The sequence below is a fragment of the Pinus tabuliformis genome, chromosome 5_1 (genome assembly GCF_031772625.1).
Source record: "Pinus tabuliformis cultivar Carrire ecotype Pingquan chromosome 5_1, CPIR1, whole genome shotgun sequence".
NCBI classification, from domain to species: Eukaryota; Viridiplantae; Streptophyta; class Pinopsida; order Pinales; family Pinaceae; genus Pinus; species Pinus tabuliformis.
The window spans coordinates 807,526,892-807,553,862 of NC_142305.1; the positions used below are offsets into that span (position 1 = coordinate 807,526,892).

General features: G+C 39.4%; 1 pseudogene; it reads left to right on the plus strand.

The window, feature by feature from the left end:
- Positions 1-548: 548 nt before the first annotated feature.
- Positions 549-26,971, plus strand: part of LOC149167388 (uncharacterized) — a 152,286-nt pseudogene continuing 125,863 nt past the window's right edge.

Genomic DNA, 26,971 nt, shown 5'->3' on the forward strand with positions numbered 1-26,971 from the left:
ATGATTATGGAAATGAAATTGATTTGTAAATACTGATTCACACCCCCTCTCAGTATTATTCCAACATAGTGCACGAGGTAAAGGTAGAGGTTGGCCGAGTTCAATTCAAACTCAACATGAAAATAACTGAGCTATAGTTATAGTTGTAGCCCATGATTCCATCTGAGGCCAGGGAGCAGTGTGTAGCCACCATAAAAGAAGGGATGGCCACCTTGGATGCCACAGTCGCTAACTGTTCGAAATTATTTGAGTAGGCAATGGAGTTGGTGACGACTCTGCAGGAAGACCCAAACCTGCAGATACTGAATATAGAGGTTCGGGAGTTGCAGAAACAGTACGATGAAGTCCGGACAATGACGCGCTCCATTTCCCCAGCACAATGCCTAGCCAAGTTTCAGGAAGGGAAGGAGCTCCTTGCGCAGGTCAAAGTAGCACAAAATAAGGAGGCCTTGCTTAAGGCTATGCTGGGGCCCTCGTTAGATGAATCTTACCAGGTCACGACCAACATTTAGGAGAATCTCACAAGCTTACAGGAGACACAACAGACGATGAAGCTGGTCGTAGAAGGACCAGCTATAGAGATGCTAGTGGAAGAGGTCAAGCAGGCAACTACGCAGAGCACTGCCGAGGTTGTAGTAGTTTAGGTGGAGCTGGGGGATCTTCGCAGCAAGATCACAGCGCTAGCTGAGTGACTCAAGGGCGAGTCATGATCTTTGTGTTGGGGGCCTCTTGGGATGGGTTCCCCTGGGTCGGTTTTGGGGTCAAAAACACAAGTTTTGATGTAATTGTTGTAAGTGATGTAAAGTCTCTATGATTTGTGGATGTAGAGGGCGTAGATGGTTAGGAGTCAAAGGGGTTTTAGCCCTTTGTTTATGTAAAATTTGAGTCGTTTTTGAGATTTACCCATGTTCCACGGACCATGAGATTGCATGTAAAAAGCTATAAGTAGGTGTGTCTTAGAGAGTCTAAGATCAAGTCTTGAAAGTCTTAGCGCAGAGAAGTGGGTTAGATAGGAGGGCAAGGCTTTGTAGCTGAGTGCGTAGAGGCCTAGGTAGAGTTCGCAGCTGAGTATGCAGACCCTTGCAGCGGAGTGCGTAGGGAATTTTTAAGTCTATATTCTGAACTAGAAATCAATAAAGAAGCTATTTCTGGAGAAATATTGTGTATTGTTGTTTACTTCTGTTTATAACTTATGTTTTTGGTAGATAATATGTTTATGAATTATTGATCTAATGATGCGTGATTCTATTGAATAACTATTAGATGATGCACGCAAGCATGTTTATGTAATTCCGCAAAGACTTTGATGATTTGTCTAATGTTTACTAATAACACAAGCTTATCTACGCGAGCCCTAGTCTAGTGTAGTTCCCTAATGTAGGTAAGTGGATAAACAGACTGTTAAGGGTCTGTAAAGACCAATCGTGGACCTTCACGAAGGCCTGAAGGTTGTTTTAGTAGAGTTGTAGTACCGAGCCCTAGGTGCTTATAGATCTGTGTGAAGGGAGATATAGGGTACTAAAAGACATCACACTGATCTCTGGATGCAGAAACTTGGTTCCCGCATCTCCCCATACTTCTTTGGGTGAGACTGCAGCCTATGCTATGCGGGTTGTTGACAAAAGGGCCAGTAGTGTAGGGTTTTGTTGGTTGGCGCAACTAACCCTGAACCCAGGTTAGGACTCCCTAAGCCAACAAATGGTTCACAGTGCCAGCTGAGTGACTCGAGGGTGAGGCACGATCTTTGTGTTGGGGGCCTGTTGGGATGGGGTGCCATGGGTCAGTTTTGGGGTTAAAAACCCAAGTTTTGATGTAATTTTTGTAAATGATGTAAAGTTTTTGCGATTTGTGGATGCAGAGTGCGTAGATGGTTAGGAGTCAAATGGGTTTTAGTCCCTTGTTTATGTAAAAGTTGAGTCAGTTTTGAGATCTATCCATGGTCCGTGGACCATGGGATTGTATGTAAAAAGCTATAAGTAGGTGTGTCTTAGAGAGTCTAAGGTAGAGATATCGAAGGTCATGATGGATAAGGAATGAAGTCTTGAAAGTCTTAGCGTAGAGAAGTGGGTTAGCTAGGAGGGAAAGGCTCTACAATTGAGTGTGCAAAGGCCTAGGTAGAGTCCGTAACTGAGTGTGTGGACCCCTGCAGCTGAGTGTGCAACGAAGTTTTGAGTCTATATTCTGAACTGGAAATCAATAAAGAAGCTATTTTTGGAGAATTATTGTGTATTTATGTTTACTTTTGTTTATAACTTATGTCATTGGTAAATAATATGTTTATGAATTATTTATATAATGATGCACGATTCTATTGAATAACTGTCAGATGATGTAGGCAAGCATGTTAATGTAATTTTGCGAAGACTTTGATGAATTTTCTAATGTTTATTAATAACACAAGCTTATCTATGTGATCCCTAGTCTAGAGTAGTTCCCTGATGCATGTAAGTGGATAAAAAGACTGTTAAGGGTTCGCAAAGACCGATTGTGGAGCTTTGTGAAGGCTTGAAGGCTGTTTTAGTAGAGTTGTAGTATCGAGCCCTAGGGTCTTATAGATCTACACAAAGGGAGATCTAGAGTACTAAAATAAATCATACTGGTCTTTGGATACAGAAACTTGGTTCCAGCATCCCCCCATATTGCTTCAGGTGAGACTGCAACCTGCGCTATGAGGGTTGTTACCGAAAGGTCTAGTAGTGTAGGGTTTTGTTGGTTGGCACAACTAACTCTGAACATGGGGTTAGGACCCCCTAAGCCAGCAAATGGTTCGTAGCACCAGGCGAGTGAGTCTAGGGTGAGTCATGATATTTGTGTCGGGGGCCTGTTGGGATGGGGTCCCTTGGGTCAGTTTTGGGGTTATAAACCCAAGATTTGATGTAATTGTTGTAAATGATGTAAAGTCTCCATGATTTGTGGATGTGGAGCGCGTAGATGGTTAGGAGTCAAAGGGGTTTTAGCCCCTTGTTTATGTAAAAGTTGAGTTAGTTTTGAGATCTACCCATGGGCAGTGGACCATGGGATTATATGTAAAAAGCTATAAGTAGGTGTGTCTTAGAGAGTCTACGGTAGAGAGATATAAGGTCATGATGGATAAGGAATGAAGTCTTGAAAGTCTTAGTGCAGAGAAGTGGGCCAGATAGGAGGGACAAGCTTTGCAACTGAGTGCACGGAGGCCTAGGTAGAGTCCACAACTGAGTGCATGGACCCATACAACTAAGTGCATAGGGAAGTTTTGAGTCTGTATTCTGAACTAGAAATCAATAAAGAAGCTGTTTCTGGAGTAATATTGTGTATTGTTTTTTACTTCTGTTTATAACCTATGTTGTTGGTAAATAATATGTTTATGAATTATTGATCTAATGATGCATGATTCTATTAAATAACTTTTAGATGATGTACGCAAGCATGTTTATGTAATTCTGCAAAGACTTTGATGAATTGTCTAATGTTTACTAATAACATAAGATTATATACGTGAGCCCTAGTCTAAAGTAGTTCCCTGATGCACATAAGTGGATAAACATATTGTTAAGGGTCTGCAAAGACCGATCATGGATCTTTGTGAAGGCCTGAAAGCTGTTTTAGTAGAGTTGGAGTACCAAGCCCTAGGGGTTTACAGATCTTCACGAAGGTAGATCTAGGGTACTAAAAGACATCACACTAATCTCTGGATGAAAAAACTTGGTTCCAACATCCCCCCATACTGCTTTGGGTGAGACTGCAGCCTGCACTACGAGGGTTGTTGCCGAAAGGGCCAGTAGTGTAGGGTTTGGTTGTTTGGCGCAACTAACTCTGAACCTGGGTCAAGACCCCCTAAGCCAACATTCTTCCTCTCATCCACCCCATTCTACTGAGGGTTATGGGGTGCTGTCAACTCTCGTTTAATCCCTTCTGTTGCACATAAGTTCTTAAACTCATTTGAGACATACTCACCACCATTATCACTTCGTAGAGATTTAACATTCTTGCCCGACTCTTTCTCCACCAATGCTTTAAACTCACAAAACTTTGTGAAGGTTTGATCCCTTTTCTACATGAAAAATATCTAACATTTTCGAGAAAATTTATCAACAAATATAACATAATACTTGTGTTTGGCCGTGGATGCTGTCGAGAATGGTGCATACACATTTGAATGGACTTGCTCTAGAATGGTATCTACTCAACTGTCTCTGTTGTGAAAGGAAGACTAGGTGTATTTAACCAAAGTACACCCCTTTCATGTATCAACTTGCTCTATTGTACCTTTGGGAAAACCGATGGAGATCTGCTACATGATCTTCAAAACCCCATGATGCAAGTGACTCAATCGCGTGTGCCACAACTCACCAACATCTTGTCTTTGCACCATATATTCTTTCGTGCTCAAAGAATCACAATCCTCTACCTCTAGCTTATAGAGTTTATTCATTTGAATCTCTATCTTCTTTACCTGACCCAATGCTATGTGTCAAAGGAACGCCTTTCCTTTCAAGAAGATCACATCATAGCCTCTATCCTCAAGCATGGAAACAAATACCAAGTTATTCTTCAGCCGGGGCACATACATAACATTATTTTAGGTGAGTGGAGCTCCATGTTCCCTTTGAAAAGTAACCATGCCCAATCCAGTAGCATTATACCTCCCATTGCCACCCATCTTGATATGCATCTAGAGATCATTCTCCTCCAGGTCACTGAATAACTCCTTATCGCTAGTCATTTGGAATGAAGCTCCACTGTCTAAGTACCATACACTTCCCATAATTGATGACACCATGCATGCAATGAGGGAAAATTTGAATTCGAATTGAGAGGCCAAATCCTCACCCACCAAACCTCATGACGACTTCTTCTTGGACTTCTTGAGTGGAAAATTTGTAACAAAATGGCCCAACTCTTGACAATGGAAGCACTTAACTTTTGTCATGTCTTTCTTCTTACCTCCATGGCAAGAATCCTATTTGGAATGGGAATCTTTCCCTTTCCACTTCTTCTCCTTAATCTCTAAGGCACATTTCTCTTCATCATCATTCTTTGATGAAGAGCCATCCTTGGTGTTCCTTCTAATCTCCTCTTGCATCAAATCTAGCCATAGTCGTTCCAAATCTGGAAGTTTCTCCCGACCATTGACAAAGTCCTGATAACTATGCCAACTCTTTGGGAGTCCTAGAAGAAAAATACTCACCATATCATCCTTGACAACCGTGATTCCAACACTTCCAAGTTCATCACAACATTGAGCGAACTTGGTTAAGTATTTTGGAATAATCTCACCTTTCTCCATTTTGATTTTTCGAAGTTTGTTCTTCAATGCAAATTTCCTTTAGCCACTATTGTTATGATACAAGTCCATCAATGCTTTCCACATAGCATACAAAGTTTCCTTCCCATGGAGACTCGAGACAACATGGTCTCAAACTCCCTCAAGGATTATCCACCTCACCTTTGCCACACACTTCTTCCATTCGGCCAGATTCTGTGCATTCGATGTTGCTGGCTTAGGAATGTCTTGATCAATGAATTACTTCAAGCCATTATCCTCCAGCACAAACTCCATTTTTTCCCTCCAGGGTATATAATTGGAGATTCCTTCCAAGGCATACTCAAGCCACAAACCGTATAATGCCATCTGCCGATCCTGAATTATGTATTTCAAATTCGAATTTCACCTGTAACCCACAACTCAAAACTTTGAAATCTCCTATAGTATAATGTCTTCAGTTCCGATACCATGTAGATTTTCCTGTATATTCACAAGCTGATGCAATTTACTAAAGCACAGGACAAGAATCTACTTCTACTTTCAACAAGCGGAAGACAATACATCAATGAAAACAATATGAACAAGAAGAAGACAAATCAATGGAACATAACACAACAATTTTTCTTGGGGAAAGACATTGCTCAAAACCCTACCTATCTATATTGCATTAAATCATAATTATGGGTGAAGATACAAATCTTCTTCTCACTAGAACAATTCCGCACAAGTATGCTTAACTCTCTACCTCATAAGCTCGCTATTAGCCAACACTTAGCCAATTTCCACTGCCTGCCAAATCCCCATTTCCTTGCACAATTCTGAGGATGAATAGCCCATATTTAAAGGGAATTCGTGCTTCCAAGGTTGCGCAATCCTTAGGTCCTCTTCCTGATTACATGCATGATATTTACATCTCAATAAATCAAACAACTGATTGTACACTATCCATGCACTCTAGTCTCAACTGGGTCTTTCTCAGAACTGTCATGCATGAGTTTTTGATGATTGAATCTTCAATTATCTGGAGTAGCACTTGGATGCACCAATGCACTAACTGACGTCTAATCCTCTACTAGTTCAACAAACAATTAGAACTAGTTTAACTGACTATAACCTAGTAAACTGAGTTATCTAATTACAACTCAATCTAAACTTATACTGGACCCCTAAAATTTAGGGAGAACACTTATATGACTTCCAAAATACTTCCAACTCAAAATTCCTAAGATAATTAAGTTAATTAAACTTAATTAACTATTTACAAGTTGTTATGAGAATATAATTCAGTTTTAATTCACAATTTAATTCAAGGACCAATTAAATTGGAATTTCTTGTTTCCATTTCTCAACACTACCATCCTTCTAGGGCTTCTTGTCCATTGAATTTTTCCACTAATGTAATCATGACATATATTAAGAGTGTTAAAGAAAGGACATTGGCATCAATGAAAACACCATTCAACAATCTCGCCCTTTTTCATCAATGGTAACACATACTACCCCTGCGAACATTTCTCCCCCTAACTCGATGCCTTTGATATTATTTTCCTGATTTCTCTCCTGTTTTGACATCATTGGAAAAGGGTTACTCCCCCTAAAAAAATATCTTCTTCTAACTCCGTGCAAAAATTATGTCTTCCTTTAATTTCTTCTCTCCCCATGACTAATGATCTTCCTTTGATGCTTCCTGCGTAGTTGATTCCACCCGAGTCCTTTCGAAATTATGTCTATGACTTTGATTCTAAAACTTGTTGCTCCACAAAGTTGACTAATCTTCCCACCACATCGATCACTACTTTGACGAATTCTTCACATATTCCATTTGTCAAAGGATAAATCTTCAAAGGTGAAACCACAGTTGCATAGACACCCCCCTCTTTAACATTCTCATGATAGGTAGTTGTCAGGATAAATTCTTCAGAATAGTGTATGAACCAACTATTCATCTGAATCATGTTAAATAAAGGCATCTTTCGTTATAGATTCATCATGAGGTTTTGACTATGCAAAACTTGAAAGCATGACTGCGGAGAATTTCTCATTCGCTTGATCTTCTTGATTTTGTTTTCTTCTCCAAACCTTCTTGTACCTAATATTAGGGATTTCCATAAAAGGTTCTATTTTGTACCCGCAATCACAAGCTATATGCCCATAGTTATGGAATTTGTAACCTTCAACATTGGGCCTGAATGATGGAAAAACTAACATATATTTTCTGCTGACAAAATCATCAGAGTATCTATCTTGAGTTCCTGCAACCTTACTTCTATGGTTTTGATAACACCCTTGATAATCATACCTATCATAAGCTGTACAATCCCTAGCCATATGAACAAAGTTAGTACATGAAAAACAATAACCATTAAACAAGCTAGTGTACCTGGATGAGTTGGTTTCTCTCGATAATCTTCTGTATTCGTTCCTTTTTGGAGGAGGTATAGTATTTTATTGATCCTTGTCCTTGAATACTTCAACATTAGTTCTTGGAGCCACAACATTTTTAATCTTCTTTTGTCCTTCATTTCGATGAGGGATCCTAATGTCAGGCTTCTCATTAATCTTGCTCTACGGGGATTTGGAACTTATGCTTTTGTCACATGGAGCTTCAACTACATCTTTTACCTTAATCTTCAATTAAGCAATGTCATTATTCTTCTTTTTGTCATCCAATAATTTCTCATTCCTGAACATGTCTATTTCAGTTAAGGTAGTGTATAGTTCTTTTTACTTTTGAGCAATATCTTCCTGAAATTAGATTTTCAAGTCATTCTTCTTTCTTCTTCTCATCTACTTGTAGCTTTAGAAGGGTGGCCTTTTATGATACTTTGTTAATATCTTGCATTTGTTCCTTCTTCCTTTCAATTTCAATTCTGAGCTTGTTAATTTTTTCTAAAGAGGCATTAAGTTCTTTTTTCTTTTAACCAACTTCAACTACGTGCCTTTGACCAGATTCCTCTAATTGACATGTCAAGTTTTTCTCTTTCTTTTCTCCTTCCTTCACTTGGAGTCTTAGAGAGAAAATTCTTATTTGAGTGTGTTATTTTCCTTCTCTATGTTCCTCAATTCTTTCAAGGCATTGCAGTGCAACAAAACCTTGTGATTAACGTTTATTTTTATTTTATTTTATTTATTTTTACGTCTAGAGCCCATTTTTGGTGCTATTTGCATCCATTTATCAATTATGGTGCAAAAATTGATGAAAAATTTGCATCGAATTTTGCAAAAAGTCTTACATGAAGTTTAGCACTAGGTATTGAAATAGATTTTACACCAGGTTTTGTACCAGGTTTTATGCCAAGTTTTGTGCCATCCTTTGCACCAAGTTTTGTTCCAAGTTTTGCATCAAGTTTGGCACCTAATTTTGTTTCACTTATTTTTTCATCCTCTATTACATCCAATTTTTTCACCCACAATTGCATCAAATTTTGCATCCCCATTTGCATCGTTCTTTAAATCATTTTTTGCAGCCATTTTTGCATCCCTTTTGTGACAAGTTTTAAGTCAAGGTTTGTGTCTAGTTTTGCATCTAGTTTTGTTGCATCCACTTTTTCATCTCGTTTTACATCCATATTTATATCCTCTTTTGCATCTATTATTGTGTCCACTATTGCATACAATTTTGTTGTGCCACAATTTGTGCCTAGTTTGGCACCTCTCTTTCCACCCACTTTTGCTTCTAATTTTGCATCCACATTTGCATCTAGGTTTCATCAAATTTTACATCTATTTTTGCATCACTTTTTGTATCCATTTTTGCATCAATATTTTCATTAGGTTTTGTGTCACATTTTGCATCAACTTTTGTGGCATCCACTTATTGTTAACGGGAAAAGTGTCTATTCAGAACGACCCTATCCCACTAAGGTGTGACAGTGACCTTAGAAACAAACAGAGAAAACTACTTTTGTATTCTTCTTTATGAACTATAAACAAAGAGAAATAGGATGAACCAACCTGTGTCTTGCGCTAGTCCTTTGATCCAGTCTCTCTCCTCTTTGACAGCTTCCAGCTACCTGCTCCCTTACTTGCCCAGCTTCACCAAGTACCTGCAAGATCACAGAAGAAGGAAACTATACAAAGACATGGGTTTATATTCATAAAAAGCTTAGGATCAGTTTTAAGCTAAACATACAAATGTAACAAACATCAATGATACACAAGCATGTAGGAGAAACTCAAATAGTTTTATTGATATAACAAGAAGATCCAGGAGGAGTTACAACCGATGATTCCTGATCCAGCATCAACCTCCCAGCAGAGAAGCCCCTCTTCACCTCCAACAAAGCATAAATCACCCAATACTCTGATATCTATCTCAAAACCAACAGCAATTCTTTGCAATGTACAAAATTCCAACCTCTAGATCTCTGGGATGAGGGATCCATATATAGATGTATGCAAGGAGTATGAGTCAGCTTATGATTTGACTAGTGTCTTCTCTCTGTCAGTTCTTGCTTCCACTTGGAGACTGAGAGCCTCTTACTCATCCTTGGTCGAATTCAGTGAGGCAAGTGTCATTGGAGAAGATTCTGGAAGCTTCCATTGTCTCTCCACCTTGTGGAATGAATCTGCCAGTTGTCATTTCCTGCTCAACGCACCCTGGTAGTGCATTTAGGTGCGTTGCAACGCACCTAGCTAGTGGACTTGGGTGCTATGCAACGCACTTGGCTAGTGGAGCAGCTGAAATGATCCTGATTTGACTGATTCTGAGCAGTTTCTGGTGGAGAACTTTTGGGAGAAGCTGTAATTTGTTGACCTTGTTCCTTTAGGAGTTAGAACAACACTTTTAGGGACTTAGGAGCCCTTTGTTTATGGACATTTCATGCTTAGAGCTGTAAGGCACAAAAATGTCTATAACAGTTGCCCCCTAAAGTATGAGGCCGTTTATCGGGTGAAATGCTTTATTAGGAGGATCCGAAGTTCTTTAAATGCTGGGAGGAGACCTGTAATAAGATACAATACAATACATTATCTTCATACTGCTTTCATGATCTAGCTGAGGTGGGTATTCCCATGCTCAGCTTTATAAATTCATTTTCATGTACATAGGACAGACAATCGTCTGATGGTAGACTGATGATTCTGATAGAGCCATCATCCTTTTGGTAGGATGATTATCTGTGCTACAATGCTATACATTTCAATGTCTTTATTTTCCTGAATATATATCGCAGCCCGGATGGATGAAACTAGATCCGGGGTCTTCAATCTCGTCTGATCTTCACTTGAAGTACAAGTCGATCCATGCGAGAAATGTCTTGAAGTCGAACATGGAAAGACATCGCTTGATTACCAGTCAATGATGTAAACTGTTAACAAGGGCGAGAGGAATCACCGATAATGATAATGACCCTCAAGGTACTGCAGTACAATTCACGTGGTGTGAATAAAGGACTTGGTGTCGAACACCATGCAAAATCTTTCGGTCGAAGGTCATTGATGTATACCTGTCGCCGGAAGTGAGAAACTTGCCATTGAGGCATGCAAGCTTCAAAGTACTGAATGGGGTGTTCCTAGATCAACTTCTTGGATAATGCGCTGATGTCGACAAGAAGCGATCTGTCAAAGGAGGGCCTTAATGAATCCCACATCAATGACACAGAACGAAGCAAATGATTTTGATGGAGGTGAAAATGATCTGATGATATATGGTTCAGGATGGCGGTCATGAAAAAATGAAGTATAATGTATGGTAGTGGATGGGACACAGGTGACTTCTCTGGATGACTTCTCTTGAACATGTCGGCGACACTTATGTGATGGATTGGTAGCATTTACCCCAAATGTGGATGGTATGGCATGACCATGGTGATTTGACCGGTGAATGAAACAACCCAACCTGACTCGGGCACGGAGTGGAAGTGTCATGTTCAAGAGCGACTTGCTACCAATAAAGATTCTTTGAGCTTTCTTCCCAATTTTTCCCCAGTCATTGCTGACCAGTACCTCTTTATTTTTGTCAAGCTTGAGGAGGATAACATATGCTTGTTCTATAATTTGCCCTTCGGGCAAACCCACCGCTATGTTTTAACGATCCTAGCGATAGTGAAACTCGTTCTCGTCTAAAGACAAGTTTGTCGCTATTAATCTTTTTAACGAGTCTAACGACAAAGATAACTCGGTCCTTTTCATTTTTAGAGAGTCTGAAAAGGTACGTAAAGGTAACTCCGAAATTCCTTTTTCGTCATCTAATCCCTTAAGTCCGAAAAAGTATAAAACAATACAGAAGGGATGAATTTTCGATAGTTTTAACGAGCCGAACAAAACAAGCGCTCGATCTTTTTGTGCAATAATCCCTCAGGTCCAAAAAGATTAAAATCTAGAGGAGGGATAGCACTTCCTGTCGCTTTAACGAGATGGAAGGCCAAAACTCGGCAATCTTTTCATATTTTACGAGTCAGTTGAAAAGAGCTTAAAGAAGACTCGTCTTTCGAGGAACGAGTGATAAAATGGGTAGCAGCTGATTCTAGGTAAGGGTTGGAATTTTCCAATCACGGCAGTGTCACAAGGATGGCTAATGAAATCACTCTTCATAGTTGTTCCTCAAAATGGGTAAACAATCAAATGGAGGTGAATGATCGGCCAATGGAAAAGTGGAGGTGAGGGTGCAAACACGACCAAGGCTTTAATGGCTGAAATGCTTCATTCACGGTGGTTATTTACCGGGGAATAGTTCATTTTTTAACGAGCTTAAACGCGGGTGGAAACATTTGCTCATATCTTATGTTTATTTTTTAACAAGCTTGAACTATGCGCTAAAACTGCTCGATTAATCCAGTCATATGATAAGAATGTCTCATATAAAAATGACAACTTTTAGATTTTTGCCCCACATCCTTTCTTTATGCAAGTTAGGTGACGACTAATCCTACGAGTTTAAAGGGTTAGCCTACGGGTTTAAATGGAGGACCTAAAAATTTAAAAAATAAGTAGTCGCCCTTCGCTTGCACTCCAAAAGGTTTGCATGCCCCCAGGTATAAAATATGGTTTCAAGGTTACCCCTCAATTTGCAGACAAAACATTTGTTCTATCGGGAGAGGCCTACCTCTTACAGGTCACCCAAAGATTGTTCTATTCGCGGCGCAGACAAAACACTTCTTCGGCGATGTCTACCGAGATAAACAAAGGTGAGCGATGACGTCCGCCAACTCACATAACTTTGACAAGAGAATCTTATTCTAGAATAACCCCTCTTCCACCGATGGACGGGGTACAGACTAGTCATATTCTCTCACGGAAACCTACCCTATACCCGAAGTTTTCCTGCCGAAGCAGACCAGGACACATGCCCCCTGGGTTTCAGTCATATCCCTCCGAATTACTCGCGCTTATCGTGAGGACGGACTGGGGATTGAGACATTTCTTGCGTGAAGAGACCATTTAGGGACGGTATATGACTATTTGCTATGCGTGATCCGGGAAATGAAAGCTGGTCCACGAGCTTGACCACTCTTCCTTCGTGCGGAAAACACATTACTCTAAAGAGTGAGGAGACAATGGCTCCCATGCAATAAATATAGTCTCGTCCAAGGAGTATGTTATAATACAAGGGTCCTTGAACTACCATGACGTTCATGCGAACCATCTTCCTTCTCAATGTTATGGGCACATCGGGAAGGATCCCTAAAGGTCGACTGGTTCCTTTATCAAAGCCTGTCAGATTTCTCATCTCAGGCGAAAGCGATGGCGAACCAAGCGCTTTCCAAGCAATAGAGGAAATGATACTCACAGAAACCCCCTCATCTATGATGGTACTAGCCATGACCATTCTATATATTTCAACGATAATTCGGAATGGTATGCTTGCTGGCAAACGGGGTCTGCCTAGTTGATTCCAGTCGAAGGAGACAACTAGGTTGCTTGGAGGTGGGACCGAGTAGACGGCCGGGTATGGCTCTGACGAACTTCCTTCCTGCGGTAAAGGAATGGGTAGATTGCCCCCATGTTCGTCGGAGTCTGTGTTGATGAAGAGAATTTGGACGGTGTCATCCTTGTTCTTTTCAGTGACTGTATCATCCGAAGATAAAACCTCTGAAGGCAAGACCGGGTCAACTGCCGCCTCAACCTTTTGACTTTCGTCTGGTATGGATTCAGTTGGTTTATCTTCAATGATAGGCGCTTCAGCCGACCACCTGAGCGGGCCAGCTGGATTCTCAACTAGTGACGGACTCGGTAAGAATTTTTTATATCCAGGAGGAAGTCGTAACGGTGAAACCGGACGATCATCCAAAACTCTTTTAGCTTTGTCTAAGAAGGGACAACGGTGGAGGGCATGATTGCCTTCGCACAGTTTACAAGGAAATCTAGCTTTCCCTTTTTGTCCTGGGGCTTCACTTTCACTAGTTGACGGTGTACTTTCAACATGATCACCAGAGGTTGATGACACCGGATTGTGCAAACGAGGAGACCAGTCCCTTAATATCCGGGGGATGCAAGGACAATCTCTGTGAAAGTGGTCTCCTTTGCAAATGACACATGGCGATTTAGGCCTGGTCGGTGCTGTGTGTGGATTTTCGTTAGACAACACTTGTTTTCCCCCATTCGCCTTTGGCTCCTTCTTCTTTTTCTCTTTCTTCTTCTTTTCCTTCTTCTCCTTAGGAACTTGGCTTTTAGCTTTACCAGTTCCATCAAGCGAAGAGGAAGGAGGAGAGGAAGAATTAGAGGAAGTAGAAGGTTGGTGGGTAACTCTGGATTCATCTAATTGCTGATTCGATTATTCAGGAATAGTGGTGTTCTGAACGACATTGGTTGAGAAGAGCCATACTGGCAAGCCAATTGTCAGTCCTGGAAGCGACAATGTGGCCATATGGGGCGCACCAACATCTCCCCAAGAGGAGAAAGGACTAGGATTTCCACCAAGGGGAATTCCTTGGTTGGTAGGCTCCATTTTCTCAACCCCAAGATCAACGTAGGAAAAGGGTATGAATATTCCGTTTAAAATAAATTTTAACACGCTTTGACACAACTTGTTTTTTCAGTTTTTAAGAGTCGAGAAAAAACAAAAGATGACTCTAGTCTCCTTCGATTTTTAATGAGCCTGAAGTGACAAGTGCTCAGATGGACCTTTTCCGTTAAGGAGTCTGAAAAGGAACGAAAGGGACTACTCTGGAGGTCTAGGTAGAGGGAGTACCAAACCAATCGCAAAACTGCAGAATACTTTTTACGGTACGACAGTCAATCTTCCCGAATGCTGTGTTCGGTGCATTGCGATCAGTAGTGCGGCCGACACGGCTTCCTATGGATAAAAGGTTTTAAGCCTATAGGGGTCTCCCAATATATACTCGACGGTACGTGGGAGCACAAGTCCGTACTGGCACTTATCGTCTCAAAGTGGAGGAATCACCCAACCATCAGTGAGGACAACAGTTACCAGGCTTTACGACGCCGGAATACGTCTCTAGCCTAGACCTCTAAATGTTGTGCGTTAAGTTACAAAGCGTTGTTAAGTTCATTGAGTTTATTTTAAGTTGATCTTTCTTATGAAGTTTGCCTTTTGGGATCACCACGAGATGTAGATGTAATTCCTAAAATGCAATCTAAAGATGACAAACAAACTTTTATCTCTTTTCAGCAATGAAAATCCTAGCTACAAGGGAAAAGAAAGACACAATCTTTTTGCAAAGAGCAAAGAGCACACTGTAAATGCACTTTTCCTAAATCAAGCCAAACAGACTGCCAATATGCAAATGCACATGCATGTGTTTTGTTTTTTACTTTCTTAATATTGATGCCTAAAAAGAAAGTTGTTGTACAAATCTGAATTTGCTTTCAAGTGAAAAACACAAGCAAGCTTCTTTTCGAAATCAAAAGGTAGAGACGATTACGACACTTTATGATTTTGAAATAAATACTCGTTTCGACACTAGGAAGTCACAAATTCAAGCCAAAGGAAAAAGTAAAAGCATAATCGACTATCAACAGCAAATAAACTTTCTCCTATGATAAAAATCGACACTTGTGACAGATCTAAATCAAAGGACGACAGTACGACTATTATAATTTTGCAATGGAAAACTGTAAACGACGTAACAAACACACAAAAAACATCTACAATCTTTTTGTACAACTGAGGCGGAATTACGGCAAAGAAAAGGGGTTTTTAAACAGACACATACACTGATCACAGGCTGCAAAAATCAGAGACAAAATTGGAAAGAATGAAGCACTAGAACCTCAGCTGCACAAGGCTGGGCTGATCAGCGCACCTGTTACACAGAGAAACTGGATTGCAACGCAGGTTGCCCTCTTGAGAACTGCGCTGAAATGCAGGAACTCTTCACAGTACCTGCGCTGGGGCAGAAACGAGAATTCTATCCGGGTTCTGGGTCACGGTTTGCAGTTTAATCTATGGTTTTTGGCCGAGTAAAAGCAATCAGTAATGCACAATCAGAGGGTAGATTTAAAGAAGGTCTAAGAGCTATCACAAAGGGCAATCAGATCATTTGTGAATCAGCTGTTCAAATCATAAACAGATCCAGTGAATGGATTGAAGCAGCAGATGTCTACTTTGCATTTGTTAATGGCAAATGCAGTTCGATTTGCTACTTCTAAGTTTATGAAACAAACAACAAGAGAAACACAAACAAACTAACTAGACAATCGTCCCCAGTGGAGTCGCCATTTTGTTAACGGGAAAAGTGTCTATTCAGAACGACCCTATCCCACTAAGGTGTGACAGTGACCTTAGAAACAAACAGAGAAAACTACTTTTGTATTCTTCTTTATGAACTATAAACAAAGAGAAATAGGATGAACCAACCTGTGTCTTGCGCTAGTCCTTTGATCCAATCTCTCTCCTCTTTGACAGCTTCCAGCTACCTGCTCCCTTACTTGCCCAGCTTCACCAAGTACCTGCAAGATCACAGAAGAAGGAAACTATACAAAGACATGGGTTTATATTCATAAAAAGCTTAGGATCAGTTTTAAGCTAAACATACAAATGTAACAAACATCAATGATACACAAGCATGTAGGAGAAACTCAAATAGTTTTATTGATATAACAAGAAGATCCAGGAGGAGTTACAACCGATGATTCCTGATCCAGCATCAACCTCCCAGCAGAGAAGCCCCTCTTCACCTCCAACAAAGCATAAATCACCCAATACTCTGATATCTATCTCAAAACCAACAGCAATTCTTTACAATGTACAAAATTCCAGCCTCTAGATCTTTGGGATGAGGGATCCATATATAGATGTATGCAAGGAGTATGAGTCAGCTTATGATTTGACTAGTGTCTTCTCTCTATCAGTTCTTGCTTCCACTTGGAGACTGAGAGCCTCTTACTCATCCTTGGTCGAATTCAGTGAGGCAAGTGTCATTGGAGAAGATTCTGGAAGCTTCCATTGTCTCTCCACCTCGTGGAATGACTCTGCCACTTGTCATTTCCCACTCAACGCACCCTGGTAGTGCATTTAGGTGCGTTGCAATGCACCTAGATAGTGGACTTGGGTGCTATGCAACGCACTTGGCTAGTGGAGCAGCTGAAATGATCCTGATTTGATTGATTCTGAGCAGTTTCTGGTGGAGAACTTCTGGGAGAAGCTATAATTTGTTGACCTTGTTCCTTTAGGAGTTAGAACAACACTTTTAGGGACTTAGGAGCCCTTGGTTTATGGACATTTCATGCTTAGAGCTGTAAGGCACAAAAATGTCTATAACACTTATGCATCCAATTTTGCATTCACTTTTGCACCCATGTTTACGTCCACTTTTGCATCCCTTTTTTCATATTCGTTTGCATCTTCAGTTGATTCCTTTTTTGCATCTATCATTACATCCACTTTTTTTGTGCCACAATTTTTGCCATGTTTTTCACTTACTGTTGTACCCACGTTTGCTTCTAATTTTGCATCCATGTTCATGTCCTCCTTCACATCCAATATTTGTATCAAATATTGCATCTCTTTTTACATCCACTTTTGTGTCAGGTTTATGCATTGGGTTTTGCATCTTGTTTTGTATCTACTTTGGCATATACTTCCATTGCATCTAATTTTGTTTCACCTATTGCATGTTAGGTACCTATAATACTAGCATATTCCATTATTATTATTGTCATTGTAGCCACTTATTGTTATTTTTGTGACCATGTTGTCCCTATATTGTTATTATTGTGCCCGATATAAGCCCACTATTGTTATTGTTGTGCCCTTATATTATTATTGTTATGTCGGCTTTGATTATATTGTGACGCCTTAGACTCCTATATATAGAAATTTGGTTTTGTCATTTGTATCATCCAAGAATTTTTCACTTGTGTAATGTAAATGAGGTTTCCCCCTCGAAGAGGCTACTTTTGAAGTCGTTTATCTATCTCTTTCTTCTATTTTGTGAGCTAGTTGCATAACAATTGGTATTAGAGCATTTGGATTCTAGGGTTTTGCTTCTTCAAACATGTCATTGTGGGATTTTCGCTATAACATTTTTTATAGGAGGCTTCAGATGCTTAAATTAAAATCCATTTGAGACGAAATCGTGATGAACCTTGTGACCGAATTTCAAATCTTGCCTCGCTGTATTTTCGGATATATGCACTGAGGACGTTAGGGTTTTTACAAGCTCCCAAATTCGACCTCAAACATGTCACCTTGGGAAAATCATCATAAATTTCTCTCTGAGCCTCACATTCAAATTTGGTAAAAAGTGACAAAAATAGGATGGATTGTAGTTTGTTGGGTATCCTTTCTAGAATTGAAGGTTGAAACAGTGACACTTGGCTTGTCGTACAAGTTCTCTTTACTGACCAGTCTATAATTAGGTCATCACATCAGATTGGGAATACCTATTTCTTGGAGAATCCAATCACGATCATACTTGTGGGGTTGGAAAGAGGACATAGAGGACTATCGCAAGCCAAATTTCAGAACTTGGAGGTCTGAAATTACAGAGTTGCAGTTGTTTGAAGATCGAGCTCATACAAAGCGGAAATTTGAAGTGAGGCTCAGAGAATTGAGAAAGTAGTTTGAAGTGATTCAAAGGGAATTGTGAAGCATAATTATCATTCATTGATGACCCAAACAAATTAAATGGAAGCACCTAGTAAGCAACCTGAAATCTCTACTATGACACATGAAGAAGAGGAAGAAATGTAACATGATATATCAAAATTACGGGACCAAGTGCAACAAATTTTGCTCTCACAAATAACGGAAGCTAAGATGGATGGTTTCAAGAATGGAATGGAAGAAAGATGGATGGCATGGAAGCTAATATATATGGTATAGAAGCAAAACTTAAAGGAAACATGGAAGATTTGAAGATAGATTTGACCAAGTTGCTACAAGAAATGCTTACTAATGGTGAAAGGGTAGTAAAGGAAACTCATGATGAGAACAAAAGAAATGTTAGTCATGATTTCATATACGCTAACATTGGATTGAAGACCCACCATGTTCCAAAGATCGATAAGAGGAAGTTTGATGGCAAGGATCTCGTAACATGGATACTACAGATGGAGCAATATTTTGATCTCCATAATGTGCAAACACACAAAAGGTATGCGTTGCGACTTTATATTTGGAACCCAATCAATTTGTATGGTATCAATGGATTTTCTCTCATAAAAAAATTGTCACTTGGGTAATTTTTACGGAGAAATGATAGCACATTATGAGGATAAAAAAAGCAACACTTTTTTTAGCCAATTGATAAATCTAAAACAAAAGGGTTCAATGGTGGAGCACATCGAGGACTTCCAAAAATTGAATATTAGTGTAAAAGATATTCTAGAGGAGCATAGGATTGATGTGTTGATAGGGACTTTAAAGGATAACATCCAACATGAGGTTTTCCTTTGGGAAATTGATTCATTGGAGAAGGCATTTAAGTTGGAAAGAAAAAATAAAAGAAAAATTATGGCAACAAGGAAGCCTACCACTCACAACTATAAAGATGGAAGTGTTGTTTCTCTTAGCCTTCGACAAGATACAAGGTTGACACCACAACAATTGGAAGAAAAAATATCAAAAGGGCTTTGTTATAGTTGTGATAGAAAATACACTAGAGGTCATAAGTATGTTGAGAATAAATTATTTTACATAGATTGTGAAGAGGAGGAAGAAAAGGAACAAGAAACATGAAAATAAGAGGATACACACCAGGAAAAAACCCTAGAGAAAGAAGAAATTAATCTGACCATATCTTGTAATGCATTGGGTAGAATTACCACTCCTTAAACTATCAAGATAGAAGGACATATCAAGAAGAAAAAGGTAGTAGTGTTGATTGATTTGGGAATTACCATAACTTTATTCATTGTAAGATAGCTAAGGAATTGAATTGCTTCCTATATCTAGCACCAGAGTGCCAAGTGATGGTTGCAAATGGAAGAACCATAGATTGCTATGGAAAGTGCCATAATATCAAGCTATCCATGGGAGAATATGTGTTGAATGTTCCAATGCTTTCCATTCCAATGGGTGGTGCTGATGTTGTACTAGGAGTCCAATGGCTACAATCTTGGGGTAAAATAGCTTTTAATTTTCAAGAACTTTTCATGATTTTTTTTTCGTAAGAAAACTAAGTTAAATTAAGGGGTATTGCAGGGAAAGTGGGAAAAATAATCAACTCTAACGGCATGACAAAGCTTCTAAAGAAAGAAAAATGACGCGTAATTGAACAATTATGTTCGACAGAGGTTCCCACATTGAAATCATCTATTTCTCCACATCTCCAAAAAGCCTTGGACAATCATTACAAGGTAGTTGAGACTCCTAAAGGCCTCCCACCTATTCGTGATCATGATCATGCTATTCATTTGATTCCAGGAAGTGTTCCTCCAAACATCAAGCCTTACAGATATCCCTATGCCCAAAAGAGTGAAATTGAACATATGGTCACATAAATGCTAGAGGCTGGTATAATTCAACCTAGTCAAAGTTTTTTCTCTTCTCCAGTAGTATTTGTGCACAAGAAGGATGGATCATGGTGCATGTGCTTGGACTATAGGGAGCTCAACAAGCTCACTATTAAGGATAAATTTCCCCTTCCTGCCATTGATGAATTATTGGATGAATTGCATGGATCAATTTACTTCACCAAGTTGGACCCTTGTTAAGGATATCATCAAATTAGAATGAAGACTGAGGAAATTCTGAAAACAACATTTATAACTCATGAGGGTCATTATGAATTTTTGATCATGCCTTTTGGCCTTACCAATGCACCTTCTACATTTCAAGGTTTGATGAATTCCATTTTCAAAACCTTCCTTAGAAAATTTATGTTAGTATTTTTTGATGATATACTAATGTACAACAAGTTTTGGAAGGATCATGTTCAACATGTTGACAAAGTGCTCAGACTATTGGAGGAGAAACAATTATATGCAAAAACCTCCAAATGTTTCTTTGGAGTACAAGAGGTGGAATATTTGGGTCATATTGTATCTCATGAAGGTGTTAAGGTAGACCCTAGAAAAATTAAAGCCATTAAGGAATGGAAAATCCCCACATCCATAAAGAATCTGTGAGGATTTCTCGAGTTGACAGGGTATTATCATAAGTTTGTTAATAATTATGGGAGAATAAAAACACCTCTAAAAACATTACTGAAGAAAGATTCATTTTCTTGGACTCCAGAAGCAACGAAGGCCTTTGAGCATATTAAAGAGACAATGTGCCAAGCACTGGTCTTAGCTATGTCAGAATTCACAAAATCCTTTATTGTGTAATGTCATGCCTCGGGAAATGGAATTGGTGCTATTTTAATGCAAGAAGAAAGACCCATTTATTTCAAAATTCATCCAATCAAAGGAAAGTATTTACACAAAGTTATTTATGAGAAGGAAATGTTGGCAATACTACATGAACTTAAGAAATGGTGACCTTACCTAATGGGAAGACACTTCAAGGTAAAAACAGATCATGATAGTCTTAAATACTTTTTAGAACAAATATTATCTTCAGAAGAGAAGAAAAAATGGGTCACAAAGATGTTGGGTTATGACTTTGAAATCATCTACAAAAAAGGGAAGAAAAATGTTGTTGTAGATGCACTCTCAAGAAGGGATGAGAATGTGGAAGCATTGCTTTGTGCAATTTCTATTATCTAACAAGATTGGATAAGTGAAGCAGGGGATGACTGGAAGAATGACAAAGTAGTGTGGGCACTCATTCTAAAGTTGCAGAAAGATACAAGTACATTTGATACATTTAGCTGGAAAAATGATTCGTTATGGTAAAAAGATCGCTTATACCTTTGTAAGATTCCTAACTCAAACAAAAGATTATTCTTGAATTGCACACCTCTCCCTTAGGAGGGAATTTAGTATTTTTAAAAACTTACCACATGGTTAAGAAGGAATTTTTTTGGGATAGCCTTAAATCTGATATTCAAAATTTTATGGCAGAATGTTTGGTTTTACAACAAAATAAAGTTGAGACAATTAAGATCCCAGGTATATTACAACATTTATCCATTCAAAGTCAATGTTGGGAGGAGGTTTCAATGGATTTTATCATAGGTTTACCCAAGTCTGAAGGAAAGAGTGTCATCATGGTGGTAGTTGATAGACTTACCAAGTATGCACACTTTTGTGCATTATCTCATCCATTTAAAGCCAGTACAGTTGCTACTGCATCTATGCAAACAATTCAAAAGCTACATGGAAACCCAAAGATTATTTTAAGCAACATAGATCCTATTTTCATTGGAAAATTTTAGACAAAATTATTTTCTTGTCTGGGTACTAAGTTAGCTCATAGCTCATCTTATCATCCTCAATCTGATGGGCAAACTGAGATAGTGAATAAATGTTTGGAAGGATACCTTCGTTGCTTTATATCTGATAAACATACATAATGGGTTAAATGGTTGCCTCTGGCTGAATGGTGATATAACACTTCCTTCCATACTGCAACAAAAATTACCCCATTTATGGCACTATACGGATATCATCCACCGTCCATCACATCATATTTAAGAGAAAATTCTAAGGTTCAAGTAGTGGAAGATCACATCGAGCATCAACAAAAAGTTCTCCAACTCTTAAAGGATAACCTCACTTTGGCACAAAATAGAATGAAACAATAAGCAGATCAACATCGTAGTGAAAGAAGTTTTGATGTAGGTGACTGGGTATTTCTATGACGACAACCATACAAACGAATGTCCCTCAAGCAAGCTAAGAATGATAATAAATTATTACCAAAGTATTATGGTTCATACAAGGTGCTACAAAACATTGGTACTATGGCATACAAATTGGAACTTCCTGCATCTTACCGAGTGCACCCAGTTTTCCATGTTTCATACTTAAAGAAGGTTATAGGTGACAAGCTCCCAGTTTAAACAATATTGCCAGAACTTGATGAGGAAGGAAAATCATACTGGAACCTGAAGTAGTCACAAGACAAGAACTCGACAGCTAGGAAATCGATCAATTTTAGGGTATCTCATCAAGTGGAAGAACTTATCCACTGAAGATTCCACATGGGTGGATGAAAATTTTATACAACATCCAAAAATACTCAAGCATTGAGGAAAGAAATTTTTTGAAGGAGAGGGGCATGTTAGGTCCCTATAATACTAGTGTATTCCCTTATTATTATTTTCATTGTAGCCCCTTATTGTTATTATTGTGACCATATTGTCCCCATATTGTTATTATTGTGCCCCATAGAAGCCCACTATTGCTATTGTTGTACCCTTATATTATTATTGTTATGTCGGCTCTCATTATATTATTATCCCTTAGACTCCTATATATAGAAAGGAGGTCTTGTCATTTGTATCATCCAAGATTTTTTCATTTGTGTAATGTAAAGGAGGTTTCCCCCTCAAAGAGGCTACTTTTGAAGTTGATGATCTATGTCTTTCTTCTATTTTGTTAGCTGGTTGCATAACATTGCACCCATGTTTGCATCCACTTTTACAACCCTTTTTGCATCTTGTTTTGCATCTTATTTTGCATCCAAGTTTGTATCTTTTGTGTGTCTGTTGTTACATCCACTTTTACATCCATAGTTGCATCCTCTTTTTGTTGAAATGTGGCAACAAGAATATTCCAATTTTAATTTGTCCTTGAATTGAAATTGTGAATTAAAATACGAATTTAGTCTCACCAGTTGCTTGAAAAATAATTAATTAATTCATATTGAGTTAATTAGTTGGAGAAATTAAAGTTAGAAGTCTTTTTGAAGTCATGCAACAGTTGTCCCTTAAATTAAGGAGATTATCCCTTAATTAAGGAGATAAGATTGAGTTATATTTGAGTTGTAATCAGTTAGCTCAATTTACTAAGTTAAGTCCAATTAAATTAGTTCCAAACTGTTTGAGGAACTAATTGTGAGTTATTAGTCAGTTGATGCATGCATTCACTCAACCAGTGTACTCCAGATAACTGAATATTCCCTCATAGTAACTCATGCATGTCTATTCTGAGAAAGACCCAGTTGAACTAAATTTCATTGACAGTGTACTATCAGTTGTATTTGTTTTCCTATAAGGAAAATTCATGCATGCAGAAGGAATTCATTCCTTGAGGATTACACAGTTCTGATAGTGTGTTAGAGCAGTGTGTGAGATTAGTGTTACACTTGGTAACATGAGGATCACCCAGGAGAAACTGTGCAAGGAAATAGGAGTTTGGAGGACAGAGAGGAAGACTTATGAGAAGTCCATTTTGTCTGTGAGCATCTGTGAGGATTGTATTGAGAGTTGGCTAGCTGTGAGAGCCAAGGCTTTGTGTAATTCTAAGATATTTCCTTGTATGATAATACAGATAGTGGGGTTTCTAGCTGAGGCTTTCCCTTGAGTATTCTTCTATGTTTCATGTGCATTGATTCTTCTTCTGGTTATATGTGTTCCACTTGATCTTGCTCAAATATTTTAAGCTTCCGCAAGTTGATAGTAGAAGTAGGTTATGGTATTTTTCTTTGGTTATATTGCATTATCAGGTTAACCTCCAACAAATCTATAGAGCTAGATTTGTAGACAGAATTTCTACATGGTATCAGAGCAAAGGTTATCGGAGTTGTGAACAGTATACTGAGAAGAGAATTTGAAGTTTGAAGTTCGAGGTTGCAAGTGCAAATCGAATTCATATCATACTTCAGGTTGGTCAATGGTGTTCTACAGATTGAGACTCGAGTATGCCTTGGAAGGCAACTCGAGTTACATAGCATCGAAAGATAGAATGGAAGCTATATTAGAAGACAATGGCTTAAAGGATTTCATTGATCAAGAAATCCCAAAGCCAATTGCAACTAATGCACAAGAGTTGGCTGAGTGGAAGAAGTGTGTAGCGAAGGTGAGATAAATTATCCTTGTGGGAGTTCGAGACCATATTGTCTCGAGTCTCCATGGGAAGGATACTCCATTTTCAATGTGGAAGACATTGAAGGACCTCTACTAGAACAATAGTGACCAGAGGAAATTGGCGCTCAAGGATAAGCTTCAAAAAGTCAAGATGGAGAAGGGCGATACTATTTCCACATATCTGAACAAGCTCACAACCTGCAGAGATGAGATTGGTAGTGTGGGAATAACTACTGTTGATGATGATATGGTGAGCCTCGCTCTCCTCGACCTTCCAAAGAGTTGGAATAAGACCAGGACTCTGTGAATGGAAGGGAAAAACTACAAGATTGGGAATGACTATGGTCAGATCTGATGTAGGAGGAGATCAGGAGGAGCACATGAGATGGTTCTTCATCAAAGAATGATGATGAAGAAAATCTGGCCTTAGCAAGTAAGGCAAGGAAAGGAAAGGGGAATGCTTCCCATTCCAAATCGAATTCTTCTCATGGAGGGAAGAAGGGTGACAAGTCTAAAGTGAGATGCTTTAATTGTCACGAGATGGGACATTATGTGACTAATTGCCCATCGAAGAAGTCTAAGAAGGGATCCACAAAAGGATCGGAAGGTTAGGCATTAGCCTCTCAATTCGAAATGGACTTTTCCCTCATCACATGCATGGTGTCATCGATGGTGGGTTGTGTTTGGTATCTTGAAAGTGGAACCTCATTCCACATGATCGGAGATAAAAGTTTATTCAGTACCTTGGAGGAGAAAGACCTCAAGATGCGCATAGAGATGGGTGACGACGGAAAGTACAGTGTTTCAGGAGTGCGCACGGTTGCTTTTCAAAGGGAGCATGGAGCTCCTCTCACCTTGACAGATGTGAAGTATGTGCCTAGACTGAAGAAGAACTTGGTATTGGTCGTAATGTTGGAGGACAAAGGCTATGATGTTATCTTCAGTAAAGGAAAGGCATTCCTAAGACACATAACCATGGGCCAGACCAAGAGGATAGGGATTCGGGTGAAGAATCTCTATAAAATAGAGGTAGATGATTGTGCAACATTGAGTACAAAAGCAGAATTGGTGTAAAGCCAAGATATTGGCGAGTTGTGGCACATGCGGTTGGGCCATTTGCATCATGGGGCTTTGAAGATAATGCAACAGATATCTACAGGACTTCCCAAAGGTAAACTTGAGCAAGTTGACACATGCAAAGGTTGTACCTTAGGAAAGTACACAAAGTCTTCATTTCATGATCGAGATAGTCGAGCAGAGGCTATATTAGAGTGAGTTCATATTGATTTGTGTGGACCATTCTCGACTAATCCACATCGAAGCAAGGGTATTATGTAATTTTCATTGATGATTTTTCTCGTATATACTGGATTTATTTCATATAGAAGAAGGACCAAACTTTCACAAAGTTTTGTGAGTTCAAAGCTTTGGTTAAGAAAGAGTTAGGGAAGAAGATCAAGGCCTTGAGAAGTGACAACGGTGGAGAATATGTCTCTCAAGAGTTTAAGGACTTCTGTGCAGCGGAAGAAATTAAATGAGAGTTGACGACACCTCATAACCCACAGCAGAATGGGGTGGCCGAGAGGAAGAACAGAACTATTATAGGGGTAGCACAGGCAATCCTGCATGACCAAGGCCTACCACTTCACTTGTGGGTTGAGGCATGCAACACAACGGTCTATTTGCAGAATAGAAGCCCACATCACATACTTGGGATGAAGACACCAGAGGAAGCTTTCTCTGGTAAGAGACTAGATGTGGGTCACTTCAGGATCTTTGGCTCATCGGTATATTTCCATGTGACAAAGGATGCATGGAAGAAGCTTGAGTTGACAACAGAGTTGGGGATACTTGTGGGGTACACTAATACACCTCATAATTATTGGGTGTGCTTGCCTACCAGTCGGAGGACAGTGGTTCGCAGAGATCTCAAGTTTGATGAGAAGAAGGCCATGCGAGTTTCCCTTTAGAGGGAGCTCCAAATACAGGCTGTGGAGGAACTGTTGGTTCCTAAGGAGGAGGAGCCTCAAACTGATGTGGAGAAACCGCATGCAGAGGTTCCAAGAGTGGAGACATCCACTCAAGCAGAGTCTTCCAGAGATGGATGGAAACGCACAAGAGAATCTGACAGATTGTTGGAGGACGCGAGAGAGAATGTGGGAGCTCCATCTTCTCAGCACAGACAAAGGAGGTCACCTGAGAGGTACACTGGATACATGGCCCTTATTGGGGAATGTGTTGAGATCGAGCCATCTTCCTTTGAGGAAGCAGTATAACAACCAATTTGGGTTGATGCTATGGTGAAGGAGTATGACTCCATAGTTTGTGACAGTGTTTGGGACGTGGTTCTAAGACCAGAGAACAAGTCAGTTGTGAGTTGCCATTGGCTTTACAAGGTAAAGCAAGCTGCTGATGGTAGTTTGGAGAAGCATAAGGCAAGATTTGTTGCCCGTGGCTTTTCACA